At 36.6% G+C, this 27,212-nt stretch overlaps 1 protein-coding gene across 1 annotated transcript in view; it reads right to left on the bottom strand.

Annotated features, from left to right (window-relative positions):
• Nucleotides 1-27,212, bottom strand: part of chst8 (carbohydrate sulfotransferase 8) — a 175,552-nt gene that overhangs the window by 40,222 nt on the left and 108,118 nt on the right. The gene's annotated exons all lie outside the window — the stretch shown is intronic.

A 27,212-nucleotide genomic window follows, 5' to 3' on the forward strand; every position in this document is an offset into this window, starting at 1 on the left:
TGTCTGCCTGCCTGCCTGTCTTAACAATCCTTATAAATGTACTGTTTAATATGCACACAAATGCACATGCACGCTCGTGCAAAGGAAGCCATCTGTTGAGATGAGTCATTGGAGTAATAAATCTGGCTTCACCTTCTCCCACAGCGGCCATCTTTTTCTAAATTTCTTTAACAAAAAAACTCATTCATATCACATTGATAGTGCGCAAAAATGGGAGAAACAAAGAAAAAAAGGAAGGATGTTTGCAAATTGGATCATTGCCATGGATTCAACTGATGGATTTTTGGGTGATATTGCAATTTCACCAGAGGACAGGATTTATAGCGTTGCTCTTTTACAGTCCCATCGCTGGAGACTTTCAAGAAGAGGTGCACACTGCGGTACAGAAGGATAACTGCCTCCCACACAGATTTTCTTTAACGACGAGCTGAAATGCCTTCAAATATTCATAAACATTCCGATAAAGAAAAGTTGGAGTCATTACCACACCACTACACGGAGGACTCTAATGACTGTGAGGATGAAAGGCGGAAAGATTGGTTGGTGGCTGAGCCTTTTTTCTGGAATGATATCAACTGTTTAAAATGAAGAAGGCTCCAGCAAGTACATATGTGTTGGGGAAAAAAAAAATCTCTTTTAATTAGATTTTTTTAGTTCTAATTTTATGAGCATCTAAATTTTGGATTTTTATTAGCAGCAAACCATAATCATCTAAATTAAAAGAAAATGTTTCAATGTATCTATGTGTACATTGAATCCACATAATATATCAGCTTCAAGTTTTAATTAAATTCTTCAAATAATTACTTTTTTTCGATGATCCTCTAATTTCTTGAGAGGTGCCTATTAGAACTGGCACTATTAAATCCATTGCTCAACAGAGCGAGATTTTTATTTGGTTCTTTGTGTCCTTCTGCCTTCCACACAGGCTGTGAATGATAATGAAGCAGCAGGTGTAATGCTTGGAAATATTTCTGTCACTCCTCTGAAAAAGTCTCTTCTTACTCAAAACTTACAGCTATCCAAATAAGTCAGTGTCTACAAAAAAATCAAACACGCTGCAGTTGTTGGTGATATCTTAAGCCACATTTCTCCACATGTTTAAACAAAATGCGGCAATAGTCATGCATTTGTAATCACTCCCTGGATAATTGAAGTCAAAGCACTTTATTCCGAGGCAAAAATGGAATTTACCAGTGAACACGGTCACGGAGCAGAAAATTAGACAATAATACCAGGATATTAGAGCGAAATTGAATTCTCAGAGAGGCATATAAAGCCATATGAACGCACTCTCTGTCAAACTCACAATGGAAGGTCATAAAGTTAAAACATCTAACAAAGAGAACTTGTCTTTTTTAGGAGTGGAATGCAGGGGCTCTTCTCTGCACAGGTGAATTTTTGAAACTGCAGAGAGAAAATATTAGCATTAGACTGACAGCAGTGCCTGTGATTGTATGCAGACAGAGAGCGGCTTTGTGATCTTTGTGTCTGGGGTTTATAAGCGAAGACTACTGTCAATTCTAAGGCATTCTGAGGGTCCCGTGAGGAGCCGAGCCATGGAAAGCCATGGTTCATTTACCCTCTGTCACGCAGGAACCCACGCTAGATCTGATATACGGAACAGCGTTTCAGAACTCCTTGTGTACTCCAGTAGCATGCAATTTATTTGACACCACAGCTAATCTGAATGCTCCATCTTATTCTACGAGTGTTATCTGTGAAAGCACCGCATCTGTTCTTAGCTGCGACGTGTTAACGCCCTGTGCACACGACAAATTGCCACCTCCTGCGAGCGGGAGATAGATTGCAGCTCTTTCATGGTGGGAAGATCACCTATATTACCAAAGCAAAGGCCACCGTCATATAGAATGAACCCAGCCGCCCATAGAAGAGGAGCTGAGTCCAGAGGGGGAGAGCAGTGCTTGCCATAAGGAAGAAAATAATATACAACTCAGAGGTTGTTCACAAAAAATTCCAATTAGAATTTTAAATGAGATTTTCTGTATATATATCTATATATATATAGATATATCTGTATATATATATATATATATATATATATATATATATACATAAGGGGTATTTTCAGTTGTTTTACACTTTTTTGTTTAGTGCATATTTCCACATGTGTTATTCATAGTTTTGATGCCTTCAGTGTGAATCTACAAAGCCAATAGTCATGAAAATAAAGGAAACTCATTGAATTAAAAGGTGTGTCCAAACTTTTGGTCTGTACTGTACGGAGCCCCCTAGGACATGGGGATTTTTTTTTCTTTTGCGTTACCTCGCAATACTTTTGCGTTCCCTCGCAAAACTTTTGCGTTACCTCGCAATACTGTACTGGTCAGCAGCATAATTGAATACTGTAAGCCTTTCTTACACCGTACTTTCTGCTTTAATATAAGGTTATGTGAGGTTTTTCCATGAATGTTAGTATCTTTTTGTGAAATATCTGAAGTTTTATATCTTTCTTTAGGATAGAAAGGCACCACAAACCTACGATATAAACAGAAACTTTCCGTAAGTAGGAAATAAATAAAAATACATCCTAATTTGGACTATTTCTGAGTTATTATCGCGGGTAATAAGTCATCTGACAGTTTTGATTGTGTCTCTGTTGTGTTCATAGTCTGAATGGTTTAAAGAGCTGTTTTCAGTGCCACTCCATCTTAGCCTTAACAGACATAAACATGCAGTAAAAAATAAATCGATTTTCAATCAGTGTTTTGCACCAAACAGTTAATAATAATAAACAAGTTTTCACGGAGGCTCTGTAAGAGCCATATGAATGAAATAAGTAATTATTGATATGACAGGAGCAGCGGCATTGACACGTAGGTGTGTCGACGTGGGAGTGACGTCACCAGGTATGAATGGGAAGGATACTGGCTTTGTGTGTATTAAGAAGCGGTGAGCGGGGCGGTCAGTCCTTGCAAAGTTTGGAGCATAATCATCAAAATGGAATAAATCGGTAATTGTGACAGAACAAAGAAAAGGTTTGGAGTTGATTGATACACGGACAGATGAGATTCCCCGAGTTAACCCAGTGCGGCCCTTTACCATCATTAGTTTGTCGTGTTTTTAATAATAAAAACTTGTTAATAGTAAAAACTGTTTGGTGCAAAACATTGATTGAAAATTGATTTATTACTGTATGTTTATGTCTGTTAAGGCTAAGATGGAACGGCACTGAAAGCAGCTCTTTAAACCATTCAGACTACAAACACAACAGAGACACAATCAAAACTGTCAGATGACTTATTACCCGCGATAATAACTCAGAAATAGTCCAAATTAGGATGTATTTTTATTTCTTTCCTACTTACGGAAAGTTTCTGTTTATATCGTAGGTTTGTGGTGCCTTTCTATCCTAAAGAAAGATATAAAACTTCAGATATTTCACAAAAAGATATTAACATTCATGGAAATACCTCACATAACCTTATATTAAAGCAGAAAGTACGGCGCCCACTGTAAGAAAGGCTTACAGTATTCAATTATGCTGCATAACTGACCAGTACAGTATTGCGAGGGAACGCAAAAGTTTTGCGAGGGAACGCAAAAGAAAATAAATTACCCATGTCCCCTAGGGGGCTCCGTATTACTGTATATATATGTAAATATTTTTTTTTCCTTTGGGATACACATCCTTTGGGATAAGTAAGAGGCAACACAAAGATGAATTTAAAGTGGAACCAAATCAAAATCAAAATGTGTTGTAAGGTTAGCCTTTTAAACAACTTTAAAAACTGCCCCTGTCATTCTGATCATTCTTAGCAGTCTGCTTCAGCTAAAAGTATTTTAAAATGAATCTCGGGGACATAAATAGAGACTTTGATTCCACACTGGAAAATATATCATCTAAAAAAAAAACAGAAGATGAAACCAGAAGTTGACATACACTGAATAAAATGACACATGCAACTTTTTATTCTCACTCCCTGAGGTTAAATCCGACCAAATATTTCTTGTTTTAGGTCAGTTAGAATTATAAACAATATTTTGTTTTATAATAATAAGAGAAGGAATCTTTCAGAGATTGATGTACTTCTTCAAAATCAAAAGTTTAGAAACCAAATTATTCATATGTCTTAAAAAACTTAGCAAAAGCCCAGATGATGATGTCATAGCTTTGGAAACTTCTGACAGATTGACTTACCCATCAACCAGGTGTTACATATGAACATCGGGTTTCAACATAATCAGAATAATTTACTAACGAATGTACTATGCTGAAGAGAGATGACAAATTACATTTTAATTAGCTAAATATTGGGACATTTTTTCAGAAAAGAAATTACACTCCAGAGCAGGTTTGATTTTATAAGAACAATGACCCTTAACATACAGCCAGAGCAATAATGAGTGTTGATTCAGGGGTGCTAAAGAAAGATGCATGCAACATTTTTCAAATTTGTAAAATTAATTACGTCTTATTTTCTTCCTAGTTCCCAATTATACACTACTTTGTTTTGGCCTCTCATAAAACTCCAACAAAATGCATTGACCTTTGTGGTTTTAAGATAACAAAATGTGAATAAGTTCAGTAAACATAAATACATTTGCAAGACAAAAATGTATGAAAAAGTGACACATTACAAAAGCATTTACTTTTTACCTTCTTTAGGCAGTAATGATTTCCTGCCAAAGAGAAAGGGAGCAAATCCTTTAGTGGATTAACTTTAAATTACAAAAATTGTCTTTAGGATAATTTTCATTTTGACTATTAAGCTGTGGCCAATTAGAGATGATGAGAGCACTTGGCCAATTCTTCTTTACAAAATTGCCCCAGTTCACTGAGGTTTACCAGAGGTTTTAATTCACAGCTCATTCAAAGCACACTAGAGATTGTGTGAACCTCAGACTATGGATCTGAGCTTTTAGGGCACCCTGACATTTGTTATACACCTTTTGGATTTTGAATCCGGCCTGAAGCACCACACCTCTCAAACTACACTACTCAACAGGGTGAGATGACAAGATTCTGACATCTCACCAGATGGAGAAGATAAGTTGGGGTGTGCATTGTCTATTGGTACATTTGCAATATTGAACACACAATTGTGGGCGAGGTGAACAAATATACGTAAAAAACAAATCAGAACTGAAACAGGATAATAGATTTTTCCTATAATTTTACATTCATTCCAGCCGCAAATAGCAAAACAAAATTTAGTGCGCAGTGTGTGTTATCATGTGTCTACTTGCCTAGCTGTTGTGCATGCGGGGTGGCTGTGCAGTCTGAGAGGTAAAGCCTGTGATATTGGGCAGCAGCCCTCCAGCTTTCAGCCCCGTGCTGTGTAAACAGTCAGAGCAGTGGGACAGACAGAGATTGCCACCACCTGCGGCTCTGCTGGGAGCTGCTGCAGAATGAGAGTTGAGTAAAGAAAAAAAAAATGTGGGGGAGGAGACGAGGTATTGGAGAGGAGCTGAGTGGAGGGAGGTGAAGAAGGAGCGCATAATTACATGGCAGAGTTGCACCTCATCTCAGCTTACTCCAAGATCCCCTTTTCTTCTTTTCCACAGGGTGCACACACACCCCTACACACACACTCCACCTCCTTTATGTCTTCATTTGAGAGAAAACAATCCATCAGACAAAGGTCAGTCTACCACACACACAATTGTGAGAGGGACACACACACACACACACACGCACACCCCCGCAGACAAGACAAAAGGAGCATCAGGAAAACCAAGGAACAGTAGAAAACAATGTTTCTATAATTTCCCAAAATTAGTAGTGGATATTTTTTCCCTCTGTTGATTCAGTATAAATTCAATAATGTAAAAACACTGATACTCCAACCTTAATATATAAATTTAGCTATTTTAGCTCAGAGATTCTTAGGAAAAACATCAAAATATGAACAGAAGGAGCCTTGTAGGGAGAAGAGCAGTGAGAAGGCCCTGCTAAATGAAAGTGCTGCGGGGGTGTTTGTGTCAGGCTCGGGCCCACCACCCGCAGACCTGCCCAGGCAAAGCTGGCTCTGACTCGTCCCTTTGAAAAACCAGCTTGGCTCATGCACAAGTCTCGCCAATTGATGGATACTATCTTAGTAGACAAATGAAATAAGACTCGACTGTTTCGTTGTCATAGAACAAAAATTGATTCTATTTGTGAGGGATTTCCCAAAGCTGTACACGCAATACTTATGGGAATGTCAATTTAAGCCTACAGAGAAGCAGAACAAAGCAGGAGGGAGACCTTAAAAATCATAGGACCAGCAATGTTACAAACATATGAAGATATCACACAAAATGCTAAAAAGTAAAAGGTGTAGACTACATGGTATTGTTGCACTGTAATGTTTGCCTTTATTTTGGTTTATGAGGAGTTCTTTAATGGTCTTGTTTGTCGAGATAGACTGAATTTTGACTGTTTTCAGTTCTTCCTGTTCCTAGCTGCCATATAGTGAGGGAGATATTTATATAAAGTGTGTGTTTGATTTATTCCAGACAAGTATGGCAGCTTTAGACTCGCTCCTGTAGGAGAACTGGGTTATTCATCGTTTCTTTGTATTGTCAAAGATAAATAAACAACCAAGAGAAGAACAACACTGGTCAATAGTGTAGTTTTTCTACTTCAAACCAATTTTTTTTTTTTTTTAAACTGTAGGTTTTATCAGATCATAGTTTGATGGCACATGTGACCAGACAGGAGTCACCATTAGTGTTGTACTAGGATCCTAGCAAATTTGCAGATATAACACTATGGTAGAAATGAGAAAAGTGTGAAAGACATTCAAAACAGACAACAAACATATAAACATATAAATAAAATAAGTGCAATGTCAGTGTTGGACACTGTACCCTCTGGAACCACTTGGTGGCACCACTGATGGATTGCATCTAACATATTACATCACTGGCAAGACAACATTGTACATGCAAGGCAATTTTAATCAAAACTGGGGAAAAAAAAAAATTAATCAGATAAGCATAAAAACTAGAGCAGATCATGTTTCTTGCCTTTTCATTTTTTACAGGTACTTTTTTTTAAGTAATTTTTTTGTTCACCATCTTGTTAGCTTTAAGTCCAAAAACTAATTTCTTAGTTTTTTTTAGGATGCACACAGACCTGTTAAAAATAAATAACGGTGCTTTATATTGAGAACATATTGCATTGTGACACAGCTTTTACAGATGCGAATGAAAGACCCTGGATAGTAAAGAGTTGTGACTGTCGGCTCCACCTTATGTAGACATTGCCCTCTGTACAGATTGGGGGAACCATTCTCGTATTGAAATGCTGGCTGCTCTGTTTAAGTTAAATAAGACAAGCTCAATATCAAAATGTCATTTTACTGAGCTCTGGTGCAGCAGAAACCAATAAATAATCAAAATGACACAAAGCAATCCTACATTTTTTATTATGAATATGAATATCCAAAGCTATATCTTGTTATTAAAATCCTTCTGTCCGCAGACAGTGCTTCATATCCCTGAGATAGCCATTTTAATATCCTCATAATTTAATATCCATAGTAGGACTCATTTTATCAAACTGCCTGAAATGACTCCCCACAACTTAAAGTCAGAAACAGCCAGTGTAGATGTATTGCATTAAGTGACACTCCTGAATAATAATTTCAGGGCAATAACACAAGGATAGGATCTCAGTCTGTTTCTCTTTATCCACAAGAATGGCTCATTTTTCATACTAGCAATGACAAAGAATGACTTTTCAAAACTGCCCAAGATGAAGGGAAAGCTGATGATTTTGCACCTAATCAGAAGTATTTGACTATGCAATCTTCACATATCCTTTCTTGTTGAAAGTGCATCTTCTCTCTTAAAATCTGCCTGTTTTAGGATTAGGGGATTTGTATTGAGTTCATCAGTTTGCAGTGTACAAGTAAGAATTTGGACACACTCATGCATTTTTAATAGGCAGGTTTGTTGGAAACCACCTAATGTGTCTTTATGTTTCCTCACACAAATCACAAAAGTTGTTTACATTTTGTTTAACTAATCTTACAAGGCATTCCTTAACTAACATTTATTTCACTATCTTCATAGTTTGTGTCATTTTTTCCATTTCAGAACTGTCCCCTCCATGAACTGCATGACAATCTACAGGGAAAAAGACTATATCATTTCACTATTACTTCAAAGACCCTCGCTAAGTTTGAGTTGCTTACCACCTTATTTTAATGAACATTACTTCTCCCAGCCAGCCTCTAACCTCAAAGATGATGTTTTCGACTCTCGTTTCATCTTGCACAGAAAGACTGATTTTCAGTTTTTCTCAGTTGAAAAAAAAATCCTCAAAGTGTGGTTGTGTTATAAAACTTATGACCCCTCAAACTCAAACACACATAGAGAATGCATTTACTTTGTTGTCAAACTAAAAGTCCAGTCAGTGGCCATATGTTTTCCTATGGACAACTTTCTTCTCAGCATAATTGATATGGTTTAGAGCAGTGGTGCCCAAAGTCGGTCCTCGATGGCCAGCATCCAGCATGTTTTAGTTCTCTCCCTGGTTTGACACACCTGGATCCAATGATGGCTCATTAGAAGGTCTAAGAAGAACACTGACATGCTGAAAAGGTTGTTATTACCACCAGAGAGAGAACTACAGTAAAACATGCTGGACACCGGCCCTTAAGGACTGACTTTGGGAACCACTGATTTAGAGTATTGCCGAGGAATGCTATTTTGAAAGATTTCATGACACAAATGTTCCATAGTAAGCACAACCCCTTTCTTCTGATGCCCCTAAGTAAAATCCAGTGCAACTTTTTTGCCTCATGAAGTCACTCAGTTAATACAACGGCTCCACCTCCAAGCCATGCAGTTGTTTTGTGAAAGCCTTGTTAGAGAGCATAGCTGAACAAACAGCATCATAAAGACAAAAAAAAAAAGAACATCCCAGACAGATCAGCAATGAGGTGGTTCAAAGGTTTAACACGCAAATGTTTAGGTTACATATGGAAAAGGAATTAGCATAACTGCAAACCATCAAATCATGGCCGTTCACCTAAACAGATAGGAAGGACAAAGACAGTTTTAGCATGAGAAGGAGCCAAGAGACTCTGGATAAGCTGCAGAAATCAACATCTCAGGTAGGAGAATCTATCAACAGGAGAACTATCAGCCATTCACCCCACAGAACTGGCTTTTACAGAAGCGTAGCAGAAGATTAAACAGAGTAGTAGAAGGGGATCTACTCAGATCAGACCAAAACTCCCCTTTTGTCAGACAGAAAAGCTGGTCAGAATTTATAAAGAAATGCATGAAGAAAAACACAGATCAGTCATGGAAGAACGTCCTTTAGGAGCTGCAAAAGACTTGAGACTGAAGTGGTGATTCAATGTGCAGTCAGATAATAGCTGTAATCCTACAACTACAATGGAATAGCAAAGCCCGTCCATGTGGTAAAATGATCCAGTCCAACTTCAGACGTAATGCCACTCAAGATTCTGTAGTAAGACTTGAAATGGATGTTAATGGTTAACGTTCTCCACCTAATCTGAGGAAGCTTGAGCTATTTCTCAAACAGAATAATCACGATTTCAGTCTCTAGATTTGCAAACCCGGTAAAGTTATACATTAAAACAAATGCAACTGCTATTAAAGCAAAAGATGGTTCAGAAAACTTTTTGCTGATTAGAAACTGATTATTTAGATTTCACCTTATATTTCACAGCTATACACTAGGCTTTGTGATGGTCTAACACGTTTAAAATTAAGGCCTTTAAGTGTAATCCAGGCTTCTTACTTCTTTGACACTCAAACAATGACTGCATAAATTAAGCCCAATGAAAGAAGATATGATGAAAAAAGCAAATGTCTGAAAGACCTCAGAAGTGTTGAGTGCCAGTAAAAAGATCCATCAAAGATAATGATTTTCTCCAATTTCAAAAGAACAGAGAGTCTGGAGAATGGTCTAAATTGTGACAGAACAGCTGGGTAGAAACTAGGGTTTTTAATCAAAGGCTACAATATTGCATGTGTCCAGTCATTTGGAGCAATACCCGAGGACAGACTCTCGATAACAGCAAGAACACACGGCCCTAAAGTAGAAATTACCTCTTTGTATAACCTAGGTCACAGTGCACGTATTGGAAAATCTGAGAATTTAGAATAATCAAGAGTCTCGTTCAAACAGTTAAAGGTCACTAACTTGAACTGGTGAAAAGCAGCAGAGCAGAAAATTAAGACAGGTGGGACAAAGGCAGGAGGAGATATCTGAGCTTGAGCTTTTGCCACTTTATACCCAAAAAAGTTCAGAACTTCTTCATGTTTCTCAAAGGAAGGCTAAATGCATATAATTTGTGGAATATTGGAAACATTATCAATGGTTTTGAAAACTATACAAGATTTGGCAGTTTGACAAAATGATAACCAACACATATTCTTTTCCTTTAGCAACTTTCACAGCTGCCTTATAATAATGGCAAAAGTCCCTTAAATATTGAATTAACAGTTGAAGCTCATCCCTTCTCATACTAATGGTATGAATTGATTCATTCAGAACTCTGGCTTAGTTTTAGGCAACCTGAGTTTCACTGGATTCACACAGTTGATTAAAGTCTGTCAGGTGGAATGAAACCAAGAGCTAAAGTAATTTGTATTCTGACATACAATCTAAGGCATGACACATTTTTGATTGAATAGGACGTGGAACCTGTCCAGAATTTACCCGATTCTCACCTAAAGATCGCTGGAAATAACCACCAACCCCCAAGACCCTGCATGGATGAGCAGGTTTAGGTAATGGATGGATGGATAAATCTACTAGTTTTCCTTTTCTTTGGGACATTTTCAAATCAAATTAAGGCACATGCCTTTGGAAAAACAGAGGAGGTAGAAATTTTATCGAGTTAACCTTCTTTTTTGCATCTGTTGTCGGATCCTTTTTGTCAACAGCAGTTGTTTGTCACTTTTTGCTTTCCAGCTTTGAAAACTCCTTCACCTTTACTTTACATGTATGAAATATTAAATCAGCAACTTTTTTCTATTAAATGTATCATTTTGAAATCAGAAAAATATTCCTAGCAACTTAGGTTTTTTGCTCTTGATCTACTTTATTGCAGTAATCCACAAATCAAATTAATTTTATCTCACTTTTTAAGTTGTTTTAATTGCATTATATAATTAATGTTTAATGAAGCTATAAAACAAAATTGAAATCCCATAGAATTTCTTGGTACAATTTATAAATCTCCATCCTCTTATCTTCTGACATGGAGCTCGGAGCCTCAGCACACAATCAGAAGATTTATGGGAAAGATGATTTGGAAAGTATGCATCAATTATTGATGAGAAGAGACTAGATATAACCTTAAGGACATGAAAACAGAGTTGGTGCAATTTAAACTTTAACACATTTCTGAGTGCATTATATAAACAGATTGGTTTTGAACATTGTCATATTTTAGTAAACTAGAAGGTAAGAATGAAGGCAATCCAACACAGTGAAGGTAAAAAAAGATCTATTAAATTGTTCAAAATTAATTAATTATAATAAATGTAGGAAAATGTTTTTATATTAGTGTTGATGTACTACAAAACCCATGTGTTTCTGGACTTTCTAGAAATTGCACATTTACATAGTGCAATAGGTCAAGACTGCTGTTCTGCTGAGGTTATATTTTGCACGGATTTAACACCTGCTAAAAACATGGATTTTTAAAAATCCTCATTTGTAAGCCTTGAAAATAAAAAAATAAAAACATCTATATAAAAGCATTTTAAACTATTAAATACATATTTATATAAAATCAGATTATTACAATGAAATCGCAGTACATGTGACACATCACAAATGTGAAATTTCATACAAAGAAAACAAAAACAAAGTAGAATTTTGATTTTAACCATTCTTCACAAGCAGAAACTAAAAAGAAATGTGTGGTCTCACTGTCTTGATGAATCATGTGAAATTTGAATTTTCTAATTTACTCATTTATGCAAATCCTTCTCTTTTCTTCATCAGCATGTTGGAAGATGATTATGACATATTTTATTAGCCGAAGTAAAGAACTGTTGGTATAAAGCGAGAAATCAAAGGTGGCCAACGTATTGTCATTCAGCAGTGTTTCTCATATCAAGATAAGGAGCAGCGTTTTATCCTCACAGGGCAACTAGCAGACAGGATTACTCATTAGATCACACAGGAGGACACTAAGGAGCTCTCCACACTGACGGGCCAATAAGGCGGTCAGTGAAGCAAGCTGGGTGCCACTCAACTCACATCACACACGCTGCCCAAAACTGTCAGTCCATTATTGGGAGACAGCAGCATGTTCGGTGATTAGGCTGGGTAATGGGGAGTGACTGCCTCTAGAGGCTCTGGTTAGCTGGAGCAGTGTCCGGGTAACTTGCTAACAAACCAGTGCCCTGTGCTTCCTGCACATACGCAATGAACAGCTTTCCAGAGAGTCATTTGTATTTGTTCCATTCCCCCATGAAGACATGCATTGTGCTGTTTCACATTCAAAGGTGGTTGATAGGATTAGAATAAAGCCGTGATTCATTTCCTGACTTTTGGCACAGCCACTTGACAGTCTCTGGGGGTATACAAAGCCTGAATTATACTGGAGATGCTTACAGAAGGCAGCTGTTAATGAAATAAGAGCTTCTCTGAACGTATGTGCCCTTTAAGTTTCAGCTGAGGCTGTTTGCAGATGTGATGTCTAGGCTTCTTGTATTATCGAACCAAGGTTTATGCACATCATTATTTTATTTTTCCTTCAGGATATACAAACCATTTCTATAAAAACATAACTTCTGGCCCAAAAATATTGAGATGGTGTTGCTGTAGAAGTAGCAAGGCCAATCACAATGCCAATTTTCAACAATATGTGGGGAATGAAAATATTTAATTTGACAATAAATCATATTGTAAAAGTATTTATACTCCTTGAATTTATCTGTATTTTGTTACAAACTTTAATGTACGCTATGTGGATTTTCTCAAATAGATTACCACAAAATAATGCATAACTCTAAACTGAAAAAGAAAAACAAACCAAAACATGATATTATGAACTTTTTATGGTGCATGTTCTGTAAAGGCTTCCGAGGTTTGTTAGCATTAAAGAACTTACAGTATCAAAACCAAGAAAGAAATTAGACAAGTGAGGGACAACATTAAGGTAAATTGAAAAAAGAGCATTGTTGCAAACCGGGTCGTCTTGAATCAGACAGTTATTTAGCAAAAATACAGTAAGTTGGCTGACAAAGGTCCATCTGGGAATGTTCAAAAAATAGTCTAAACAGCTATCTGTAGAGACTCACACAGAGAAGAAGCGGCAGTTAGAAAGTTTTATTGACCCGAAGTTCTTTGGCGCTCAGACACCGGCAGAAGACGTGAGTGCTGAGAATCGCCGTGAGCTTGGATGATTGGCTCGGGGCGAAGCTCAGGGTACATAATTGCAACAAAATTTCATTCCACAAAGTATTAACTCAAAAGGATAAATGCCTATGCTCAGTCTCATCTGTAAAATATTTGGAAAACAGATTATCCCTTGCATCTCACTTATCATTTCTGCACTATATTCTGTTGATCTATCACAGAAAATCCCAGTGAACAACACTGATGTTTGTGGTTGTAACATAAGAAAATGTAAGAAAGTTCAACAGCACTTATGCACGTGAAAGATGCTGTATTTAATCATTTTTTACAGCATTACAGGATTTTCAGCATCAGCAAATTGATGCATATTTTAATTGAACACAATATGATTTTGGAAAAAGGAATACCTAACAGTTTGCAAAGGTGTTTGTTTAATGCTATATAACTTTCCAGTCACATTATATCGACTGATGATATTTTCAGAGCCTGTGATGCAGGAGTTGAATCTTAGATGTGCAAAGAACGAATATGATGCCTGATGCTGGATTTCATTTTGCCCCAGAAGAAATCCTTTTGGTCTTTGTTTACTACTTCTGAAGTTGTAGTGATTTCAAAAAGATGGAAAAGTCAAGCAGCTGAGCGGAGCAATTTTATTCTCATATGGACAAAACTAAACATTCACACTGTTATTAAAGAGGTCATTGGTCTCAGATTTGTCATCACAGTGTTTTAAATGCAGATCAGAGTGGGATGCTGGATTAATAAAAGATAAAAACAGCCCTTCTAATTTATGAGGATAGAGCTGAACAAATTTTCAAACAAGTTCTCTGTCCGCTTAAATTACTTTGATCCCTAATCATTTCAAAATTTAACACAAGAAATTCTACACACGTATACACTTCGTTCTCCATTCTCAGATCAATTAAAATTTATACAGAACTGACCCGGAGAGCAGCCGAAACACTCCTGAATTTTCTTTGAGTCCCCCTTTAGGGCCTGCTGGAGTTTTTGCTGCATATTATGTACTGGTCTGTTTTGAGTCACCTCTTGTTTTTGCAGAGTACAACAGACTCAAGCCTGAGAAAAATGCTGAAGGATATCAGAAGAATGAAAACTTTGAGGGGCAACTGTAAAAAAAAAAAACATAGTTCACGTTTTGTACTGCTTTTTAAACCTTTAACTTGGTTTGACTTCAAGAGTTGCTGGTGAATATAAAGCTAGATGTTCAAATGTAGTTTTGAAAGAATTTGTCCATAGAACAACATTTTAACTTCATGTGGTTTCACTAACTGTTCCTACAATGCTTTTAACTCCTTTGAAATATTTTTATTTTTTTGCATATAATGCTCAACAAACTGAGCAATGTTTCAACACACTGGGTTTATCCTACGGTTCAATATATGTATACTGTATTGTAATATATACCATCTATGTTCTAGTTTAGTGTCCCTAATAAGCCTTCCAGAGAAAGAAGAATGTGAAGGTTTCATTTTAATTTATTGATGAGCAACCCATGCAACAAATTGCTTTTTCTTACTTACATTTTGGACAAGTAAAACTAAACTTTGCAGGTGCTTTGAAATCTCTTAAAAGTTAGTTTATCAAATCCCTGAACATGTCAGAATGTCTTGTCACTGCTGAGATTCACTAAGCGTTTTAACATAGAGATAATTCTCCTTTGTAATTGTCATCAGTTTCCAATTTGTAATGGTAATTTAGTCCTAACAAGTCAATTAAGGCTTAACGAGCAAATGCGGTTCTGCGATACACAGTGACTGGATGCCAAAGTACTTTTAGACAAGTTTTTTCCCCAAAAAAGCAGTGAAATACAATTACTTTAGCCAAAATATATACAAATTATTCCCTGTGTTTTGTTTTGTATTTGGTGTTAACTTAGGGTAGAGACACAGTTTATGTCAGATTTTGTCATTTCTAAGACAAAAACCACATGATTTTTACAAATAGTCACGCAATTCTATTCAACATCAAAGAACACTGATGTTTTGTGCTTTTGCCTCAAATGTTCAATGTACCAGCACATTCTCTACTTTGATAACGTGCTGACAAGCCCTTTGAGAATCTGCCTCCTCCGAGGTCCTGCCTTCTGTTCCCTCGTACTGTTTGTTTCCCAATCCAGGCTCAACTGTGGGCTGCCAGGCACTCCTCCCTCCTCACTCTCTCCTGCAGTAGTTCCTCCATGCTGGATGCAGGCCCAGCTCTGCCAAGCTTAAATAATGCGTGCTTCTCTCTTCCATCTCTGCTTCTGAACAGGGAGCAGTCGCTACACCTGGAGACCTAAGAGTCCTTTCAGCCAGTTACATCCAGGCGAACTGCATCCTCATCTCCTGCTTTATTTACCATCCTCCTGAATTATTCAGGACAATTTAGCCCCGCTTCAGTCAGCTGGAGAAAATGACAAGCTGTATTATAAGTCAGTATGCCCTTAAAAACCTGATGAATAATACACTGTAAGAGGAATTAATCTCTTTAAATAAACATTTGGGTGATTCATTGGGAGGCAGCGCTGTGGGCCAGAAGAAAAGAGACAAACATGTTTGACAGAGGCTGCTCTCCTTATCGTGTTTGCATGAAGGAGGAGAGCCTGAGGAGCTGCATTGTTTGGTCAGAGGGGAAGCTAATATCCTTGTGTATGACAGTGAATCAAGCCACAAGCTGAAAAGTACAACTTTGTACTTTTTTTTTATTACTTTGTGTGAATAAGCCTCTTTGGTGATTAATATGGCATTACGTATACATTCTAACAGAAAGAGCTCGGTCTTTTGGATTCGTGAGCTGGTTAGACAGGAATGCATGCAGTGGGATTAGATGTATAATTCAACCTCTTTCCTTTTATTATTTCAGGTAAAAGATGAATTCTTTATTACATGCCCTGCAGCTCTGAGACACAAGTCTCCTCCCCAAATAGCTAAAAGGTACTGCGTGGTCCCATTTCCCTAAAACCTGCCTCTCAGGGAAGCTGTTAAAGAGACAGCACTCTCCATCTGTCACTCAGCTGAAGCAAACCTGAAAAATTCCTCAGCAGTGATTGCGGGCTGATAAATATGTCTTCAGCTGCCCATCTTTCCTTAGCTGCCATCCAATTTATTTAGCCTGTAATTGATTACTTGCTCTTCCACGCCATGTGAGTTTAATATTACAGTTAGGGATTGTGTCAAGCACGCTGTAAAACCCCTATTCACTTTACATTAACCTAGAGTTGTGACTTGAAAACAGATTCTGGGAAGCTGAAGTGCTGCTGACCTCATTTCCCCACTTCACAGTTGAGTTTTAAGCTTGTGCTTCCACAGTCAACACCACTGATACCAAACCTAACATTATCATCATATTTGGCATGGTGACATTTGCAGTGTCCCTAATAAATCCAAACACACACTACTGCTGATTGTGTTATGTCTGGTTTAGTTAGGAAAACCCTTGAAATAGCCAAACTTCAAGCATTGCTTGTCAATAATTGCCTACTGTATATTGATCTTCCGACAAGATATTTCTTTAAATAAGAATAAGTTATTCCAATCTAATTAAAGCAAAATGAGACAAAACATCACCTTGCATGTTTCAAAGTATCCTTTTCAAGATATTTTTATCTCCTTTTTCCTCTGTCTATATCTCTGGTATTTAATTGTTTCTCTGTTTTAAAAAAGAGAAAATGACAGAATCAAAACTCTAGCACAACCTTTGGGTGGGATGCTTACATCCACTTCAGGCACAAAACTCTGAAACATTTCCACATCTTGTATAGCCATGAATTATTTGATGTACCTCCAGTTCTACTTGCACAAATTCAGCCCTATTATGGCTTGTAAGCCCAGACAGAGGTGAGGAAGCCCAGCTGTTATGCACAATTATGCAATAGGCCACATGTAGAAGACCTGTATTGCTTTAGTCTTTCTTTTTGTAAGACAATGAAAGACAAGCTCATATTGGGCAGGAAAATGAGCTGCAAAATACCCAATCAAAGGGCAAAGAGTCAGGAAGCAACAAGCTGAACCTGCAAACAATACAGAACAATAATTTTCCACATAAGTATAAAGGGTTGAGTTGGTAAAAAGGACAAAATGAAATTCTGAGGTGCTTTGTGCATAGGAAAAAAGATTTGCTGCACTGCATATATCAAAGTAATCTGGGTACAAAAAGAAATATGATTGATGCAACCTTCTCAGATCTCTGTAGGTTGGGAAAAAACTCCTTGTGCTTTACACAACTGAGATAAGCTCTATGCTACATTTTTAAAATGTATTTTCCTTTGCCAGACACAGCTGGCAAACTTTTTTCTGAACTCAATTTCCACTCCCCGCAAATTTTCTTCTTTCATACTTTCACAAACACACTGAAGAGTTAAGACATGTGTGTTTCATTGCTAAAGCTATGGCTGTTGTGTGCTGATGCAGAGCTTTTGATCTAATTTATAAATAAGTAATGCATGATTAAAGTACTTTAAGTTCCGTCTGAGTTTCTAGTACAGCTTTTGACACAAGGCCCAATTTTAATACCTACATGGAAGCAGATTGAAGGAAAAGAAAATCTAATGAAATTATTTAAATATTTGTGTGACGTAGAGCATATGATTAAATAATGTGAGTTGAAAAATCATCAAGTGGTTTGACTAACTATATTCAGTTATAGTTTTTTTAAGTTGCTACTTGTGCTTTAATCTTCTCACCTTGCTTTTCCGCTGTTACCCAAGCTGCAAATGCTTGTGGAGTGTACTAAAGCATTTTCTTCAAAACCACCTGTTTTTCCTTCTGCTTTCACTGTGTGTTGGTATCTTTTATGCCTTGTACTAAATTAATACGGCTCCCACTGCACACTGGTGTCTGTCGGTGGGAGGCTGCTTGGCCGCTGTATTTAAAAGTGAGTGAATGCAGGCCAGAGCCACCTGCCAACAGATAGCAGTTATAAAATGCACCCACTTTGATTAAAAAGTTTGCCACTGAAAATCTATAAATCCTCAGTGTGTTTACCTGAACACTGCCAGCAAACACCATATGCCACAGAAAATTTTTCTTCAAAGCTCTGAAGAAAAAGTAAAGGGTGATGAAGATTGAAAAAATTAAGAAAATCATTTCAAAGCAGAGCTATATTTTTGGTTTAAGCCAAAATGATTTGAATGTTTTCTTGTAGTAATAAGAGCCTATTCTAATAATCAGTCTTTGATTAGACATAGACCAAGGTAAGAATGGCTTTCACAAGTATTTGCTCCATTTGAACTTTCCGCATTTTGTATGGGAATTAAATACAACAGATTAGATTGAAAGAAGGTATTGAGTATTTGTAAAGTGAAAGGTAAATGACACATGGTTATGTAAACTTTTACAAAGAATCTGAAAAAGGTGAAAAGAATTTGTATTCAAATCCTTTTAGTCTGATTTCAATAAATAAAACAGTGCAATGATTTACCTTTAGAAGGTACCTAAATGGTCAATAGATGCAACTTCTTCTAAAGGAAAATTTTGCTCTGCTAAGGCTACAGAGATTTGTTAGAGCAAATTAGTGTATTGTAAGGAAACCTGGCAACAGATGAAACAGTTCAAAGATAAAATTGTGTAAGTAAGTATGTAGGATTGAAGGGAGGAGAAAGGAGGAACATGCAAAAAAAAAATTGTGTTAAAGTTTATAGCAGGGTTTCAACATAAAACAACATTTCAAGCTGAGTATCTCACAGAAATCTGATCAATGCATCATCTGAAAATGGAAAATGTATGGGACAACTGCAAACCTGTAAAGATATCGGGACAAGAGAGCATGAGTCACCAGGAGTAAAGAGCAAGTACATTTCTATGGCATGTTACATACATTTTTACCTTCCCATGTTTTTAAGTGTTGTTTGACATTTTAATACAGTTAAATTGTGCATTTCTGCTTAGATGCAGTATTCTGGCAAACCTGGCAGAATAACCTGTACCTGTATTCCATACACAAGTCCAATTCTGTTCTGCTACCACCTCTGACTCAGAGGTGTAATAATTACTTCTCAGGAATGAGCATTTGTGGGACTACAGAAGTCATGTGAACGGGTTGATTTCTTTTTTAAAATCCTGGATAGCTTTCTTGGTTTTCGCTGGCATTGCTACTCTAATGAGATGTCATTAGCTGCAATGGCAGCTTAGCATTTGCATCATTTAAAGGTCATAAGGCTTTTACTGAGAGGACACCCCCCAAGGCTGTTTAGGTTAACAGGCTTAAGATAAGAATGAAATAGAAAACGGCTGTTTGTGAAAAAAATGGAAGGATGGTGGTGGAATATAGCTTGATTTTTCAACTTTTTAAGGAAAAATAATTTAACTTAAACATTTTTGAGATAATCAATAACAATAAAGTATGTATTATATTAGGGAATGAGTTCTATTTTTTTCAATGTAAAAAGTAAGGAATTTCTTTGTATCCTGCATTAAAAATAGAAATCTGTAAAAAAAAAGGAAATATAATGCAATACAGGATTAACACAAACAGTGTGAAGGACTAAAGGGAGATTTTGGTTGAATAGTGTTTAGTAAAATAGTAACAAATCAAATGAACAAATGATTTATACAAATGAAATAGTATAAATTATTTTATATTTATGGGGGCATAAAAATAAAATTATTAATTAATGTAATAACCATAAACATTTACATATAATTATCACCTAAATATGCAACGCCTAAGGCAAAAAGAGATTTTAAGAATAAATATGTATAGTTCTTGTAGGGCGTGTAACAGTGATGCATATAGAATAGAATAGAATAGAATAGAATAGAATTACTTTATTCATCCCAGCAGGGAAATTATTTCGCAGTTACAGCAGCATAGAGACAAGACACACAACAACCACCACTGAGGACTGAGTGGTGGTTGTTGATATTTACTTAAGTTATTTTATACTGGTCTAAATTGCTGTGCAAACTGCATAACAGTGATATGAACATTGTGTTCATATAAAGGCAAATAAGTTTTTAATTAGAGCAAACTGTATATTTTATGATGCATTATTTGGATTAGTTAAATAAGTTATAGGATTTAGTAGTTAAAATAACACTTGCTCATACTTCTGTTAAAGCAGATAATTAGTGATTTTCATTTTTGTTCATATTTCATGTGTTCTTTCAAACATATAATCTCAGCTATGAAGCAGCATAACTTTGTTGTAGATTAATCTTCTGCCCGCTTGCAATTTTTTGCTTATTGACAGAAAATAGTTTAAATGCTTAAAGGGTTTGTTCATTCGTTTATTCAGTGCAAAAACATGAATATGTTGAAATAAAAAGAGAAGTTTTGACAATATAGCTTATCTTTATTTGCAAAACGACATTAAGACACCAATAACACCTTATATGTTTCCTTTAAAAAACGTTCTTGAAGTCAACAGTAGTCCAGACACAGTAAACTACAACAGGTTTAAAAAGTGAAATTGTCAGTTTAGAAATTTTCATCTTTTCAGTTTTGTTGAATCCTGGTTCACAAACATTGTACTGGGCCAATTTTATGAAAGCGTTTCTGACAGTGAACACAGAGCCCCGTACACAAGGTGCTTATTTATATGAAAACAGATGATGCACCTGTCTCTGCTGAAGGCATTTGGCTGAAACAACAAAAGAAATCCCTGAACCGGGTTTCCAATCCAAATGGAAATGAACCCTCCAAGATGTTTATGATGTGCACAGCAGTGGGGCTTGAGAATCAGAAGAGATTATGAGGGTTGCCTCCCTTATCATCCTGTGTTTACAACAAGAGAGGGACTCATCCAGTATGCTGTCAGTGGAGACGCATGAAAACTGACAGAGCAGATAGATGATAGAGCTTTTCACTCATGGGTCTCAATTTATCCAGAAATCATAGACAAGTACTCGCCACTAAAGGGTAATAAAAGTTCTAGCAATACATACAAACCTTGATAGCAATGTTTGTTATTTCATAACTAGAGCTCTTTGTACAACAGGGCATAATTTGTCTACAAACTCAAGTAAGGCACTTTATTTCACCACTCAGAAATGTCACAAAGACTTCCAGCTGACCTTTGTAGGAATTTTCTCCTCACTGTTTGTCCCTACGGGTTTCTTCCTCTCTGGGAAGAAAACCTCTGTCGCATATTCACTAAATTATGTTTCAAATTCTTTGCCTCTTGTGTGCTTTCCTGACAGATCAGTTAAACTGGAGAAGCTTTGACCTGACCCATTAGTGACTTCCAAAGGCCTATTGCTGTATTTTATGTCCGTTATGCTTGACGTTAATGTAATTACAGAGGAGTGAGCTGAAAAGGGCACTTTGACCCTCAGGGCAGATTGGCCTCATAACCACCCTGATAGTTGTCTGTCTAATGGCACAGAGACATGGCAAGGAGCTCATGGGTAACATGCCCTGGTGTGACAAGAGACAAGCGCAGGCATGTGTTCATGGTAAATTTTGATTTACTAACCCTTAGCTAATAGAAGGCATGCAGGTAATGAGGGCGCTGAGTCGTGGTGGGAAACAGCGAAGATAAAACATCTCAAGCTGTTTACAATGTTAGTCATTTTCTTAGAAGGGATTTAGTTTCATTAATTACTTTTTACTTGATGCATCTTAAAATCTACATCCATTGATGCAAATTAATATTACCATATTTTATGTTTTGGATGCAACAGAGTTTAAAGTACAGGTATATAGTGAGTAGTGAGATATATTGTTGGGTGATATGGTAGCCATATTCTACACTGAACATGATTTAATGCATGCGATGTGTTGTGTACAGAATGGAAAAATATATTGTATGTTAGAGTTAGGATTTATTAAGCCTAGCTCATTTTACAGAATATGCACTTTTTATTTCCAAGTTTAATTATTACTCATATTTTTATTTTCTTCTTTATTTAATTTTCTCGGTTGATATATATATATATATATATATATATATATATAGAGCTATGGTGATCTTTGATCACCATAGCTCTGGCTGTATGTTTGTTATATTGTAGTTGTCCTGCTGGAAGATAAACATCTGCTGAAGTCTTCTGCAGCTTATAATAGGTTTTCCTTCAGGATTGCCTGCATCTAGCTCAATCCATCTTTCCATTAACTCTAACCAGCCTCAAGACTATATTGCACTGATTCATCAAACTTTCAATCAAGCCAACAGTACAACCAAAGAGGTAAATAAAGAGATTACTGAGCTCAATAGCATTGTAACCATCTGTCAGTATGGAAAGGTTAGGTAATATTTTAGGAACCATCATAAGAACTGAAGCTAGGAAGTTCACTTTAGGTCAGCAGGGAAAAATAATCTAAATAGACTTTTATATTTTTATTAATCTTAAGATCCACATTTTATACTGATTATGAAAACGGCTTCATAAGACAAGGAGATGAGACAGAGGCACTTCTGCAGATTATGATTTTCACCAACTGATCAGTAGTATCTCATTGCAATGATACTGCTTTGGCTTAGATGGCTTTCAACTGCAGTATCATCATGCATGGAGTTATCTATTGAAGAATAACAAAAAAACGCAGGGATGAAATAAAATTCCCAGCTTTTGGTCTTTCACTTCAATGAATAATTGGGTAGATAGATTGTGGCGTTTAGAAAACAAAGATTGGTTCTGGAAATACATTTAAAAGTTTCTGCTTTCCGAACATTTAACTTTTTGTTCATACTAGTGGCCTCTGAAAATTAAGTCATTTTCTGCTTGTTGGCAAACCATCTACTTTATACCATCCCACGATCTTCCTGAACAGTATCATCTTATTTTTTCATGTTCAGTAATAGCCTGAACATCTTTGAACAATCTTGGAACAATTAATGGACTGTAGTTTATAGTCACTGTAAGTCATCATATAAAGCATTAATTTTTTCTAAAATAAGGTGGGACTGTCCCAAATTCCTGTGATGTCAAGGTAATTGAATTTTCTTGAGTGCAGAGGGAGCTTCTCATTAAATTACTTGTTGCTCCTAATGGATCATTGCTGCCACATCTGGGTAGCACTTGTGTTAATTCTCCAGGATATGTTTACATGTGCGGTATGGTGTCTTGGAGTTGATATGCTTGTCCCATGACATGAAAAATCAATGTAAGATCCACAACAGCCTAGTGATCAAACTGTATAAGTTATAGTATTGGATGTGCATGAAGGTAATACTGAAAGTTGTATGCATTTCCTACATATTTTAAATACAAGGCAAATACACAAGTGTGATGAGGGTATATTTATGCCAGGCCCTCTGCTTCAATAACTTTAGACCAGCTGTTATGACATCATATTTCACTAGGTTCTTGATAACCAAGATTTGGTCCACCTCAAATCATAATTGAATTTGTTATAATCCTCTTCAAACTGCTTATTACCAGTATTCGGAGTATTCGGTAGAGGAAGGTCATACTCTCATTGCTCTGCTACATGGTCATGCTACCATTTATTTAATAACCTTCTGGGTGGCTCAGAAAGTTTTGAATCTGTTGTGTTAATAATATAGGAAACTCTATTCTGTCTCCATTCCTGCCTTTCAGACAGTCACTCTCACTCTTCCAGAGTCAAACCCAATCATAGATTTTAGTAAGGGAAACCATTATATATGTTGAATTTGGGGTTGTTGATCCCTACAGCTATTAGGTTTACACCTGAACAATAGAATACCAGAGTAAGAACCAATATCAATATTAAGTGAATGTTTCATTTTAATTTTTTAATTAAGGATTTTTCTCTTGGGTGGTTTATTTGATTTGTATTAAATATTACAGTCATATTATATTGTATCTATTTATGTATTTCTGAAATATCTTGATCAAAACTTTCTGGCATAAGCACAAAGGAAAGGAAAAATGGTGTAAAATAATTTCTTGCTTTAACTGTTTCACAAAGAAAAAATAGCACTTCACATATCTAAATACTGCAAATATGTCTAGTTAAATCTGTCTTTCAAAATGCATGATGTGCTTGAATCAGTGTTTTTATTTTACTTTAAATACTTCCTGTAAGCAGCTTTCGTTAATTAGGTAAAGATAAACTTGTGAGTACATCAGTAGTAGTAAGGATGAGGTCTGTAAAAGTGTCTTGCTTTTATTAATTTGTTATTTATCAAAAAGACCTTTACAATGTTGCCAAAGAGATGGATGCTGTTTCAAACTAAGCCGACTGCCATTTCAACCTCAACTGTAGAAAATGGATGGGCATTTTTTATAATAGCTTCATAATTAGTGTGAAGGGCAATCTGCAGCTCTATTAGATCTCTCACATTCATTACTCAAGTCAAAACCAGCATTTCAATTTTAGCCCATTACTGAGCCATACTGGAAAATTTGTAAATCAGCCTTTTTAAGAGGATCTTGGTTTCAAACAGATGCATTATAGTTCTGAAGCAGGAAAGGGCTTTTCCCCCTCAGTAATCTAGAATAGTTTTAACTTCCTCTGAGTTCTTTTCCACTTCCTTACAAAACCACCAATGAATGTTAAATATTTCAGAAAGTGTCTGTTGGGGTTAGAAAGGAATCAGTGACTGGTAATTAAACTGCATTTTCATAAAAGGCTCAAGCCAAGCATATCCCGAAGAGGACAAGCCTCATGCAATGCAAATAAACTCCAATGAGAGCTCTTCAGTTCATTGGAGCAATTCAGCACAGAGCCAAGATCTTATTCATAGTGTGTGAATTGGAGGTAGAGCAACTTTTTTTTCAGTCTGCAATCCAAAGTAGCAAGTTTATGTGAATACATCTTTGAGTTCATCGTGTAAGGTCACCACAACAAACTAAGTCGTGCAATATATTTAAATACAAATTCATACCACAAGAGAGTCTAGCCATGACTTGGTCCAAGTTGGAGTACAAGTCATGAAATTCTTTGAGATTTGTAGAGGCAAGGTCTTCTTTTCTTTAAAAAACTAAGGCAGAATCTCAACTTCTTGCATTACCACAATGCCTCTATTCCCTTTGGCACTTACTTCCAATCAGCAGTGGTTAAATATTCCACTATAAAATGTGATACCTGTAATGTCTTCAGTCTTTGTCTACTCCCTTTATGTAAACAAATACAATATAGTATGTCTATATTTGTCAAGTTAACAGCCTCCAGGACTACAGCAGATGTTGGCACTTGTTCTTTTTTTTGTTAAGTGGGAGTGTAAGTATTAACAAATGGAATGCATTAGAGTAAAGATAACTCAAGCTTTCAATGGTTTTAGGGTCTTAATTGTTGCTTTCAATAAATTTGTCATGTCTGCCATGAAGAATTCATAATGACACAAAAAAGCAGATTGATGAACATACTAATAGATATTGCAATTGTAGTTGTAACAGTAAAATATTTTCAAATTCACAAATGCAATGTTGTCTGTCAATACCTCATTACAGTATTTAATATAGGCTTTGTGTTTTAGGGAGCATCCTAGAACAGTGCTGGCCCTCCTGTTTAGCTTATCTAACCACTTCTCAGCAGTAGATATGCTGCTGTTTCAACAAACTGGCTGATGCCAATGCAGAGTTAAAGTAAGGTCTGCAGGAGCACCTGAAGTTTTAAGAGTCTTAAGTCTTTAGGGCTCAAGTCCTATTTAAAAGTCTTGAGACTTTGTTTTTGTGATACGAATGTGATTAGAGTCTACATTGTATGTTCTAGCCTTGGTAACACAGTTGCAGCTCAAGACGCCTTGAGCTACATAGTATTGTGAACAGGAGGAAATCTGAGAAACATACTTAACTATTTATTCTGTGGGAAATAGATAATATTTTATCTCCACCTAATTTTTCAAGGTCTTCTCTTCAGGCAAAAGTTGGCAAATTGCATGTCAGTGTTGCTCAGTGTCGCCTTGACGATCCATGATTCATTGCTGAGTCATGCAAAATCAGCTGTGAGGCTTATTCAACTGTTCCTGAAAGTGATTGAGCCAAGTGAAGTGTTAAGTTTTTGCCTCATTATTATACACAGTTAGAGAAAGAAAATAAGAAGTGGGTGGAACATCAGGAGGTGAGGTCCAAAGGGTTACTATGAGTGGGTGGAAAGTGAGATGTTTACTGTTTCTTAAGCAGGCTTAGAGAAGAAAATATCTTCAGTTTTCCAGTGGTACTATAACGATCCAGGTGCAGAGCGTGTCTGTCCTTCTCCCAGTGGCTAAATATTGACTGTGCTTAATAGCAGCAGATGGGCTGAATGGTGAAGGCAGGCTGTGCTGGAAGAATCGAGTGAGCGTATGAGTGACATCTGGTCCTTCCTGTGCCCAGTGGACCTGGTTGCTACATCAAGCTGCCTCATTAAACTAGCTGGGGCTTTAGGAGCATTCTGCCACTCAAGCCATTGCTCTGGTGCTCCCCATCAAATCCCTCATTTGCCAGTGCCAACACCGAAGCAGGGCATAAAATGTGGTGTTGGCAACTTTTGCACATCCTCCTTTTTCTCAGCATTCTGCAGGGGTCACTTACTCTCACTTTAGGTGACTTCATTCTGCCAAGCGTGAATTATGCTGTATTGGATTTCCAAAATGCCCCTCAAATGAACGTCACCTTATATCTAGCTCTCGGCACAGCTTGCTGGCCAGTGGGATGTGGCTTTTCAAGTGACACTAAAAGTAGAAGAGCCCCTGCTTGCAAATTTAAACATGGAGAACCTCAGTCAGTTCTCTCACAAATTTGCAGTAGAGAAAGTGTAAAAGGTAAATCTTTATAATATAGAGCCTGAAAACATGAAGTTATTGTATAAATATTGAGAGTCAAAAGTTTCACTTTTAATTTTATTGTACTGCAAACTATGTGCAATTACATTAAATCTAATCTCATCTCACCTCATCTCATCTAATATCAAGTGTATGTTGGATCCTGGACTGATTTTGAACACGACAGTGATTAAAATAACTTTTTAATGGTGTTTCCGAAGTTATATTAATCAAGATAACATGACTGCCTCTGTAAGCAGTCATGATTTATTGAGTGCTTTTGCTCCAAAGATA

The sequence above is a fragment of the Xiphophorus maculatus genome, chromosome 4 (genome assembly GCF_002775205.1).
Source record: "Xiphophorus maculatus strain JP 163 A chromosome 4, X_maculatus-5.0-male, whole genome shotgun sequence".
Taxonomy (NCBI): Eukaryota; Metazoa; Chordata; class Actinopteri; order Cyprinodontiformes; family Poeciliidae; genus Xiphophorus; species Xiphophorus maculatus.